This window comes from Lactuca virosa, chromosome 8 (assembly GCF_052849685.1).
Source record: "Lactuca virosa cultivar CGN04683 chromosome 8, Lactuca_virosa_CGN04683_v6, whole genome shotgun sequence".
NCBI lineage: Eukaryota > Viridiplantae > Streptophyta > Magnoliopsida > Asterales > Asteraceae > Lactuca > Lactuca virosa.
The window spans coordinates 114,372,632-114,385,014 of NC_136433.1; positions in this window are offsets into that span (position 1 = coordinate 114,372,632).

Genomic DNA, 12,383 nt, shown 5'->3' on the forward strand with positions numbered 1-12,383 from the left:
TATATATATATATATATATATATATATATATATATTACACGATATTGATATGATTTACTGATTTAGTGTTTCTAGGAGAAAAGCTCCAAAAATCACTTAATTTATTGCAAAATTGCTTTAAAGTAGTCTACTAGTTAAGTTTAGAATTGACTTAAAGTTTGTATCAAACTTTTTAAAATGATCATTATTGGTTATTGTTTATTAATTAAATATATTTTTGTTATTTTTGACCGTATATGATCTTTATTTTTAATTTGATTTATTTAGGTTTAATATATGGTATTAAATTTGAAGTTAAAAGTTATATTTCCTTTGATTATTTCACAATCATTTTTATTATTGCTTTTTTTAGTCGTGTAGTTTGTGCTAAAGGATTACTAACATATTATATATATATATATATATATATATATATATATATATATATATATATATATATATATATATATATATATATATATATATATTAGTCTAATATGAATATGCAGCGTACGAAGTTAAAAATTTGCAAGTATAAAAACGTATTAGTTTCCTTGATAAGAACAATTACCGATTATGTAAATAAATGGATTAATTGGTTATATAAGGTATTATTTTCCATGATAAGAAAATTTATGAACCGATTATGTAAATAAGGAGATTAATCAGTTAAATAAGCCTGCAAAGCTTAGGGTTATGGTTAAGCTGAGAAATTCGTTTATTATGTAAATAAGGTTTGTGGTTAATATATGAAATCACATATGATTAAATAAATGAGAAAAAATTATTGAATCGAGAACATGAAAACAAATCATGTCCACATAAATCACATTTGAGTAAATACATAAGAAAAATTATTGAATCATAGAACACCAAAATGAATCATGTCCTCATTAATCATATGTGATTAAATATATACAATCATATGTGATTAAACACATGAGAATTTTTTTTTTAAATCGAGAACACAACAACGAATTTTGTCTATTTAAATAATATGTGATTAAATACATATGATCACATGTGATTAAAGACAAAAGAGTGTAACATCTATAAAATTCATGCAAATTTAAAACTTTTCCAAACATCCAAAAACCGATAGTTATTACAAAATGTTTTCAAAATAGTTTCATATCAGAGAATCCCAGAAATCAAAGTAAAAAATGTGAGGAGGTGCACGATCAAGCCTTCGCCTTCCCACGATCATCTGAAGTACCTGAAACAAAATCAACTCCTTATTCCCCAAAGGGAGTTGTTTCCGACCATCCTAAAGAGAATCAACTGTAAGCCCGAAGCTTAGTGAGTTCCCCAAAATACCAACGCCATAAAACCAAAACAATATCATAACAAACAGCATGCATATAGAGTCTTCAGTATGACTGGACCGCCCTCACCGGGCCTTCAGTCTATCTGACCCACTCTCAGAGTCTTCAAGATGACTGGACCGCCCTCACCGGTCCTTCGGTCTATCTGGCCCACTCTCAGAACCTTCAGCATGTTTGGTCCGCCCTACCGGGCCTTCAGCCTGTCTGGACCGTTCTCCGGGCCTTCGACCTGAGTGGTACGCCCCGATGGCCTTCAGTCTATCCGGGCCGCCCTGGGTCTGTTGGCCTAAAGCACAAAGCAGGACCGCCTCAACTCACCCGCAATCATACAATCAACACATAAATATCATACGCTAGCTAGCATGTACAGACAGTCAAACAGATCTACAAATCACTAATCATAGCATCATCCTATATACCAGGATACCGATCTAACATATCACTAAACATAGCGTCATCCTATAACCATGATACAGATCTAACAGTTCACTAAACATAACATCATCCTATAACCAGGATACAATCCAAAAAGGGCCGACCTTGGTGCCTTTGAACCTGTTAGCTTAGTGAGGAAACTCACCTTACAAGTAGTGCTGAACCGATAAAATCGAATCCAAACTCAACTGCCTGTAACCACCATATGACTAATTCCATTAAAATCCCAAATGACCAAAATACCCTCAAAGGTCAAACTTGGTCAACCTTAGTCCAAGTCAAAGTCAACAGTCAAGGTCAATAGTCCATGTTGACCTCAAATCGTCGTGCATCTAGCAACTCGTCGAGTCCTTCAGTGTTCAGAAAACCTAGAAAAGCTCGATACAACTCGTCAAGTCACCAGAGTAACTCATCGAGCTCTTCATCATCCATAAAGCGGGAAAACCCTCACCAACTCGTCGAGTTGGCTAAGCGACTCGTCGAGTTTTCCTGTCTTAACGTATTCAGCCCTTTCCAGTCGAATCCAAGGCCCCAAACTACAGATCTAGCCCCTTAGGGCTAAGATACCACATAAAGTTGCTAACTTTACGTGCATACAAGGCATCAAAGGGATTAAAACACTCATATGAAGCTTATTATGGGTTTTAGAGCATGAAGGAGGGCCAAAACTTAGAAAAGTTGGCAACTTTAAGTCCAAGGAGGCCCTAAGATGCTCAGATCTGAAGTCCTAGCTTCAAGGCATGCTCAAAACCAAGAATGACTCAAGAATAAGCTAGAAATGACCATAAACTCTCTAATGGAGAGATCTAACAAATTAGTGATCAAGATGGTAACTTTTTACCTCCAAATGGTTGCAAAAACAGTGAAGCTCCCGGATCTAAGGCCTTCAATGCAATCCAACCTCTTCAAGCTTCTAGTTTCCTCCAAAAGAACATAAGATTTACTCTTCAAAGCTCACACACACTCAATAAAGTAATAAAGCACAGCTAGGGTTTCTCTCTGGATAATAAGGTGGTAAGGGAGGCTGGTGAGGGGACTTAAGGTCCTTTTAATAGGGTGCAAACCCTAAAAATTAGGGTTTTCATGCGCAGCCTTAACTCGTCGAGTAGGTTCCATAATCCACGCGGCCTTATTAGTTTCTACACGACGAGTTGGGGCCTCCAACTCGTCGAGTAGGTGTCATGTGATGTACAAAATCCTTAAAATTTCATACCTGGTAGTCGGGATGTTACAAAGAGACCAACTATTGAATTGAAAACGAGAAAAATGAATAATTTCCACATAAATCATATATGATTAAATACATGTAATCACATGTGATTATATGTATCTAATCAGATATGATTTATTTGGACAAGATTCATTTTTGCTTTCTCGATTCAATTTTATTTTTCTTGTATTTAATCACATGTGATTATATGTATCTAATCATATTAGATTTATATCCACAAAAACGAATTTTGTCCATATAAATCATATGTGATGAAATAAATATATAATCACATGTAGTTATATACATGCTAGCAAGTGTTGAATCAAGAACGTGAAAACAAATCTTTGTCCATATTAATCACATGTGATTAAATACTTATAATCGCATGTGATTAAATACACGAGAAAAATTATTGAATCGAAAACGCAAAAAATGAATATTATCCATACAAATCATATGTGATAGGATATATATATATATATATATATATATATATATATATATATATAATCATATGTGATTATATGTACCTAATCACTTATGATTTAACTAGACAAGATTCATTTTCGCGTTCTTGGTTCAATAATCATTTTTTAGCAACTTTAATCATAGGTGATTAAATACATTTAATCACATATGATTACATGTATCTAAACACACATGCTTTATATGGACAAAGTTTTTTCATTGTCCACATTATTCATATGTGATTAAATACATATAATCATATGTGATTAAATACATGAGAAAAATTATTAAATCAATACAAAAATGAATATTGTCTACATAAATCATATGTGATTAATGTGGACAAGTTTCATTTTCGCGTTCTGGATTCATAGTTGTTGTATTTAATCACATGTGATTATATGTATAACGTATCTAATCATAAATAATTTTATGGACAAGATACATTTTGTCTTTCTCAATTCAATATTTGTTTCCGTTTATTTAATGACATGTGATTTATATATACAAGAATTGTTTTTGTATTCTAGATTCAAAAGTTGTTTTTTGTCCATATTAATCGTATCTGATTAAATACATATAATCACATGTGATTAAATACAAGAGAATTTTTTTTTAATCTAAAACATGAAAATGAAACTTGTCTATATAAATCGTATGTGAACAGATACGTATAATCAAATATGATTATATGTATTTAATCACATGTGATTTATGTGATTAAATACATATAATCATATATGATTTATGTGATTATATGCATTAAACACACATGGTGGTGGTAGTTATAGGTAGTAGGAGGTGGGTGGTGGTGGAGATAGGTGGTGGGTAGTGGTGGTGCTGGTTGGTGGGTGGTGGTGGTGGGTAATGTTGGTGGGGGTGGTGGTGGTAGTGGGTGGTGGTGGTGGGTAATTGTTCTTCGTCAACTTTATATGGACATAATTCATTTTTGTGTTCTCGATTGAATATTTTTTCTCGTGTATTTAATCTAATGTTATTATATGTATTTAATCATATATGATTTATGTGCATAAAATTCGTTTTCGCGTTCTCGATTTAATAGTTGTTTTTGTCCATATTAATCATGTGTGATTAAGTATATTAGAACAATTATTGAATCGACGCAAGAATAAATATTTTCCATACGAATCATATGCGATTAAATAAATAAAATCACATGTGATTAAATACACAAGGACAACTATTGAATCAACACGTGTAAACAAATATTGTCCATGTGAATCATATGTGATTATATACATATAATCACATGTGATTTAATACATGATGCCAATTATTAAATCGAAAACACGAAAATAAATACGACCCACGTAAATAATATTTTATTAAATACATATAATCACGTGTAATTATATGTATCTAATCATATATGATTTACGTGGACAATATTCATTTTTGCGTTCTCGATTCACTAGTTTTTCACGTGTATTTAATCACATGTGATTATATGTATTTAATAACATATAAATCATATATGATTTGATACGTATAATCATATGTGATTCGATACATATAATCACATGTGATTATATACACAAGAAAAACTAGTGAATCAAAAACACAATAACAAATCTTTGTTCACATTAATCACATGTGATTAAATATTATATAATCAGGTATGATTAAATACATGAGAAAAATTATCGACTGAAGAATATGAAAACGAATCTTGTCTATATAAATCATATGTGATTTGATACATATAATCATATGTGATTATATGTATTTAATCACATGTAATTTATGTGACTAAATACATATAATCACATATTATTTATATGATTATATGAATTTAATCACATATGGTGGTGGTGTCACACCCCCGAACCAGACGGCGAAAACGTCCCGGGGCTTGAGCGTAACTCCATTGTTGTAGTATCATCACAGAGTATATAATTGAAACATAACATCATCATCATCACACATGTAATATAACAACATTCATTGTTTACATCGAGTATTGTATTTGAATATTACATGCCAAAATAATTAAAGTCTGCTGAAATAGAAATATAACAAAACATCCAATAGTTTGCTTGTCCCAACTTGCTTCAACGGTTTCCTGAGAATACAAGTTAATTTAAAAAGGTCAACATAAAAATGTTGGTGAGTTCATAAGCATGTTTGAGAAAATGATTTGTATAACTTTGTAATCACAAGAAAATCCTGTATTTTCTTAAAACAGTTTAGTATGTTTGTGTCCGATCTTGTATAAATGCATGTGTGTTATTGATTTATAGAATGCCAAAAGTGAATGAAGAGAATGTAAATAAAATGCCCCCAGACAACCCGATGTTGCCTGTAAAAGAAGAAAAGAGAAAGTTGTCGTACCAACCCCGAGGTTGAGTACCAGTGTGAGTAAGTTTCCGAGTAATCCAAGAGAAAAAAGAATGGTCTTCCACAAACTTCATAACGTTAATTCCTCTAAGTGAGCCGTCATAACCATACTAAATAATGACAATTTCGCCTGTCTTGGCGTTTGTGAACGCCGATGGAAAAATAGAATAAGGTTGTCGTCACCCTAGACTGATGTAGTCTAACTGTAGCGAACAACTCAGGTGTGGGGTGTCATCCCCGTATAGATTTATACAGAAAACCCCGCTCTCCCTCCAAGAGACTCTGATTATAACTACAGGCTACGATCGTACACTCAATAGGTGTCAACGGACAAGTCTCACTAGATCCTTAATCGAATTTTACGCGAAGAGAAACATATAAACTCATTCCGGTCCCAATTAACCATGTCTGCGGACCACTGAGTCTCACTGAACATGTAAGTCATTTTCAGGCCCGGAAGAAATGAGATTATATAACATGGGCTAAAATATATGTAAAAGGACAACTAAGGCCCATTTCACATGTAAAGTATTTATAGACGCAAATAGCACGCAAATAGTATCCAAGGTCCGCCGCGCATGTTAATGGGTCAGTGAGGCCCAATAAACAAATAAATAGTATTCAGGACCTATCAAGCATATTAATGGGCCACTAAGGCCCGATATTATACGAATGACAAAATTAGTCCGTTTGTTATTTTATTGCTAGTATTAGCCAAATTATTTACCAAAATAGTATAAAAAGCCCACTTTTTGTAAAAAAATGACATTCTTGGCCCAATAAGCCAAAAATTTACAATTAAGGCCCAATCTTAGTAAAAATAACACTTTTGTCCCCATTTTTGTTCAAAACTTGTATTTATGGCTAGTTTTTGGTAAAAATAACATTTTTAACCAATTTCTGTCAAAATATCATTTTTGGCTTGATTTTTGTAAAAATACACATTTTTCTGGTTTTTGACTTTTCTGACCCGGTTGTTGGAAAATTTGTAGAAAAATCATCGTGAGTCGAAATTTGGATCCGTAAACTCTTGAAGTTTGAAAATTCTGTCTACTATGTTCACAAATTTTTCTCATAATTTTTAGTGGCCTCTATCCAGTGTGAAATTGCTCACCTTCACAGGCTGGTCCGAGATTATTTCAAATATGATAGGCAGTTTTGTAAAATTCGCCGAAAATTGTAGAAAAATCGTATCAAAACGTGAGAGTAGTCATTTTAAAGGTATAAACCTGAAATTTTTGCATGTAAAACAGTTTTGAAAAATATTACCATTAAGGTGGTAAAAACAGTTCGAGATTGGACCAAAACTTTTCTATAAAGGGCTGATTTTTGAGTTTAAGTTATCCATGTTTGTACACAACACTTGTTTTTGCTATTTTAAGTGTATAAATCCCAGATCTACAAGTTTACATGTATTATATGTGATAACACATACTTTTCTCAAGGTTTTCATGTAGATCCAAGTGATAAACTTCATATTCTTAACATATTTTTAGATTTATGAAGTAAATAACACATAATCACCAAATAAGTCATGAAAAACACACATATTCAAGCATATACACATAGATCTACACAAAGCAACTTGTATTCTCCCCCAAAACTTAGTAAAAACCAAAAATAGGGGGTATGAACTCACTTTGAGGTTTGGATTCGGTTTTAATGAAGAATGAAGTGAAGATCTCGACTTTAGCAAGCTCCTTGAAGGATTTTCAAACTCTATGAAGCAAAGATGTATAATTCATGAAATGTTATGGTTTAAGAAGAGATTTTTGAAGAAATCAAGAAGCTAAACTATAGATCCAAGAGAAAACTTACCAAAGATGATGATATTGGTGAAAAATCTATTGAGAATACCCACAAATCTCGAAATTTAGAGGAAGAAGGAGTTCTTTTGAGAGAGTTTTGAAGGTGTTTGAATGAAAAATGGAGGTGATATGGTGGGGGTTTTGGCTGAGATTAATAAGAGAAGAGAGAGAGATATGGTGAGGTGATGTTTGCATGGAAGACCACCATGCAAACATGAGGTGTCCAATGTACAAATTTCCTCATTTTCCTTTTTTTTGTCTAATAAGCTTAATGGATAATGGGTAATGGGCCAAAAATTTGGGCTTAAGAGAGATGAGGATGAATTGATTTGGCCCATTATTAGTCTTGTTCGAATTTACGAAGTTTAATATTTTTTTCGGCTCATTGGGCCCTTATTAAGGGTCTCGGCCCAATGAAGCCCAATGAAGGGGTTTACGGCCCATTAGAAATAAAAAGGATCATCTTAGGCCCACATGGCCCAATATGCTAAAGTTTTACAAGTGTGGGTCTAATTAGAGCCCAATTAGGGTTTCTAGACCAAAGATAGTCAAGTTGAAAGTTTATTGGTCCATTAGGCCCAATAAGAGAACCTTAACTCATATTAGACTGGAACTGGGATTTCTAGGGTTTTCAACACCTTATTGACTATAAGAAATATATTGAGTGAGCATAGAGTATGATATTCATTTAGAGTACAAGTCATTACACTAGATGAATGTTTACATGAGAATAGAATTTCCTAGCTAAAATGCTAGTTGTGATAGGTGGTGGTTGTAGTAGTGGGTGGTGCTGGTGGTGGAGATGGGGATGTATAGTGGTGGTGGTGGTGGAGGTGGGGTGGGTGGTGGTGATGGGTGATGAGTGGTGGTGGTGGTGGGTGGTAGGTGACGGTGGTCATGGGTGATAACTGGTTGGGTGGTGGTGGTTTGTGAAGGGAAGTAGGTGGTAGTGGTGATGAAGGGTGGTAGGGGTGGTGGGTGGTGGTTGGTGTATGATGGTTGTTTGGTTGGTGGGTGGTGTTGTTGATGGGTGGGTGGTGGCGGTGGGTAGTGGTGGCGTGTGGTGATGTTTGGTGGTGGTGGTGGATGGTGGGGGTTAGTGGTGACGGGTGGTGGTTTTTGTAGGTGAGGGTAGGGGTGGTGGCGACGAGTGGTGATGATGGGGATTGGTAGTGTTGGTGTGTGGTGATGGGTAGTGGTGGAGGGTGGGTGGTTACGAGTGGTGGTGATAGTGATGGGTGGTGGTTTTGGTGGGTGGTGAGTGGTTGTGGGTGCTGGTGGTGATGGGTCGTGGAGGTGGGTGGTGGTGGCGGGTGGTGGTGGTTGGGTGGTAATGGTGGTGGGTGGTGATGGTGGTGGTGATTGGTGGTGGTGGTTGTGACATCCCCATTTTCACGGTCAGAAAAGACCGATTTTGTTTATGCTTTGTTTGAAAATCAGAGTAACATTTTAAATAAAAGTGTTGCAGAATTTGTTCTCAGAAAAATATGATAAATACGTTATCAAAGCATTTCCAAAGAAACGTATTTTTATTCATTTTAAAACATTTGGGATGTCATCGTCAATACAGAAACATAAGCATAAACAAAACTTACATTCATTATCACTAGTGATTTATATCCCCTTAATCTCTCAGTGTAATGTAACTTCATATCGACACCTGTGATACAAATAAGCTTGAGTGGGTCAGGTTGGGAAACCTGGTGAGTACATAGGGTTTTCAACCTACAATAATATAATTATTATGTTTAAACATCAAACAATCAACCCAATTACCCATCCCCATTATCTTCCTTATTCTTAAGGGTCTACCCTAAGAGTCATCTATCCTGCATTCGTTCATTCCGAATTCCCTTGCTTCCAGGGTTTATAAGACAGGCACTAAGTCCATAGCTGCCAATGCTCGTTCGTAAATCACTAATTCCATAGCTGCTAAAGTTCATTCATCGGGTACTAAATCCATAGCTACCAGTGTGTATCTAATATGTACTAAGTCCATAGCTACCAACGTTTATCTAACAGGTACTAAGTCCATAGCTACCAGCGTTTATCTATCAGGTACTAAGTCAATAGCTACCGGCGTTTATTCAATTGGCACTAAGTCCATAGCTGCCGATGTTATTTATTAGGCACTAAGTCTATAGCTGCCTATGTTCACTCATATCATCTTTCATCTCTCATCGTTCATACACCCATGTTTACCCAACATATTTGTAGATATAAAATACATATACAGTTTAAATCATTTAAAAGATGTATAAAAACGTTCATCCAGCATAGACAACAAGTATTCAGACAGTATACACACATAACACGTAATTTATATAAAATACTTCATATCTATGTGTAAGATGAAAGTAACTATGCACTCACTTGATAAGGTGGTGACTCGGTACTCGGACAGCGCTCCGTTTACTTTAAAATAATTTCCTTCGACAAAACCTAGTATTATTACCAATAGATTTTAGTCTAATATTTACCGTGACTAATTATTAGTCTTATTATTATTATTATTATTATTATTATTATTATTATATAAGCGTTTAAACAATATTTTCCAACCACTATGTACAGACACGGGCCAGACATAAAACACCGGAGGGCAGAATCATTTTGACATATAACACTTCTGAAATCCAACAACCCATGCGGCCCTTCAAACCGGATTCCTCGTACCGCGAGTGGTTAAAAAGTTATTATAACGACACTTATATAACCCATAATAATAACTCAAATAATTATTATAAGGTCCTAATAACGTTACTATATTTAAATAAAAGCTATATTAAAAATTAGGTAGACGTATCTTACCTACGAGGGGGGTTGACTAGAAGCCGTGCTCTGCAGGGGCAGAACTTCCGAGCCGAAAGCTCTTCTTCTCGGAGCCGTCGAGCGCTCCGGGGCTTTCTTTTAGCGCTAGGGGAGTTTTTGGGAGGTTTAGAGAGAGTGTAGAGATAAGAAAGAATGGGAAAGGTGTGAAGAAAATGAGGGTGAGAGAGGTTCTATTTATAAGGTAAAATATGGCTGAACTTGGTGCCACATGTCACCATCTGGTGGCAAGACTTGGGGAGAAAGCAATGACCAAGATTGTGCCACGTCACCCATTTTCGCACATCACACTTCCGACTTCTAAAATCCGTAACTTTCGCATACGAGCTCCGTTTTTGACGTTCTTTATATCCACGCGTAGGTAAAAATAAGATCTACAACTTTCAATTTGACTCCGTCGGCTAATTCTCGACCGATCTTAAATTTAACAGTAGGAGGAGATTATACTGTTAAATGACCGCGAAAAATTCGTAACTCTTTCATACGGACTACGTTTTCATCTTTTTTTTATCGTTGAATTCCTATTAATGAGATCTTCAAATCTCATTTAGGTCGCGTAGGCCAAAAACCGCTCGATCTAAAATTCGAGTTTCAGGCCGTGCATTGCTATGCCAAATCTTAGAAAATTCATAACTTCCTCATACGAAGTCAGATTTAGGCGTTCTTTTTATGCATGCTCTCGGTTTAACGTATACTACAACTTTTGTTTAGATCACTAAGGCTAAAAAGTCCTCTATTGTAAATTCACTATTTACGTCTCCCCGTGCCGTGCCGGTTTTTCCGTAAAACTTCGACATGCCATAACTTCTTCGTTATAACTCGGATTTCGGTGGTGGTGGAGGGTGGTATGTAGTGGTTGTGGGTGGTGGTGATGGACGGCGGAGGTGGGTGGTGGTAGCAGGTGGTGGTGGTTGGGTGGCGATAGTGGTGGGTGGTGATGGTGGTGGCGGGTGGTGGGTGGTGGTAGTGGGTGGTGGTGGTGGTGGGTAGTGATGGGTGGTGGTTAGTGATGAGTGGTGGGGGCGGGTGGTAGGTAGTGGTGGTGGGTGGTGTTGGTTGGGTGGTGAGTGGTGTTAGTTAGTGACTTTTTTAATTGTTTGTAACTATTTTTTGATTTATATGAATATTATTTTATAATTTTAATTAAAAAAATTGTGTGGTCCAAATTTGTTCTCAAATGTTCTCGCGATATGAAATGTTCTCGATTGAACGCTCTTCTATATATATATATATATATATATATATATATATATATATATATATATATATATATATATATATATATATATATTATAATATAAAAAGCACTAGGTGTGAGACCCATGTATTACATGAGTTTATTTATAAAAAAAACTAAATATAAAATTCTAAACATTTGAAAAGTATGAATTTATAAGAAAAGTGAGAAAATATTGAATTATAAAAATTAAAGTGTTTTTTTTCTCTTTTAAATTTAAACAAATAATTTAGATAAATAAATAAAGAAAATTAATGAATCTTTAATTTGATAATTTTGAAATTAGAAGGAAAGTTCATTAATGAAATTGATATTATTTATTATTGAATATAAATAGTATCTAGAATTTAATAAAATGAAAAAACCGTAAAATGACATGTGTAATAAACATTAATTTAAAATAACCACAAAATTACATGTGGCAAAATAAATGAGAATGTGACGTGTGGCAAAAGATATTTATTTATTAGGGAGGATTTAAGACTTTTTCTTGAAATTTAAGAGGTACCACACCAATTACATCATGTATAATCAATTTATGCTTACCATTCAATACACATATTGTGTTAAAAAAATGTATAAATTCAATTTATCGTTATTTAATTTTGTTAAATCTTAAAATAATTTTTTTTTGGAAACGGCACACGAATTAAGTGGAAGCCTACTCGTAATATTTCAACGAGCACCCCGGGTTCGAGCTCATTGACATGGCAAACCCAGCCCCCATATCT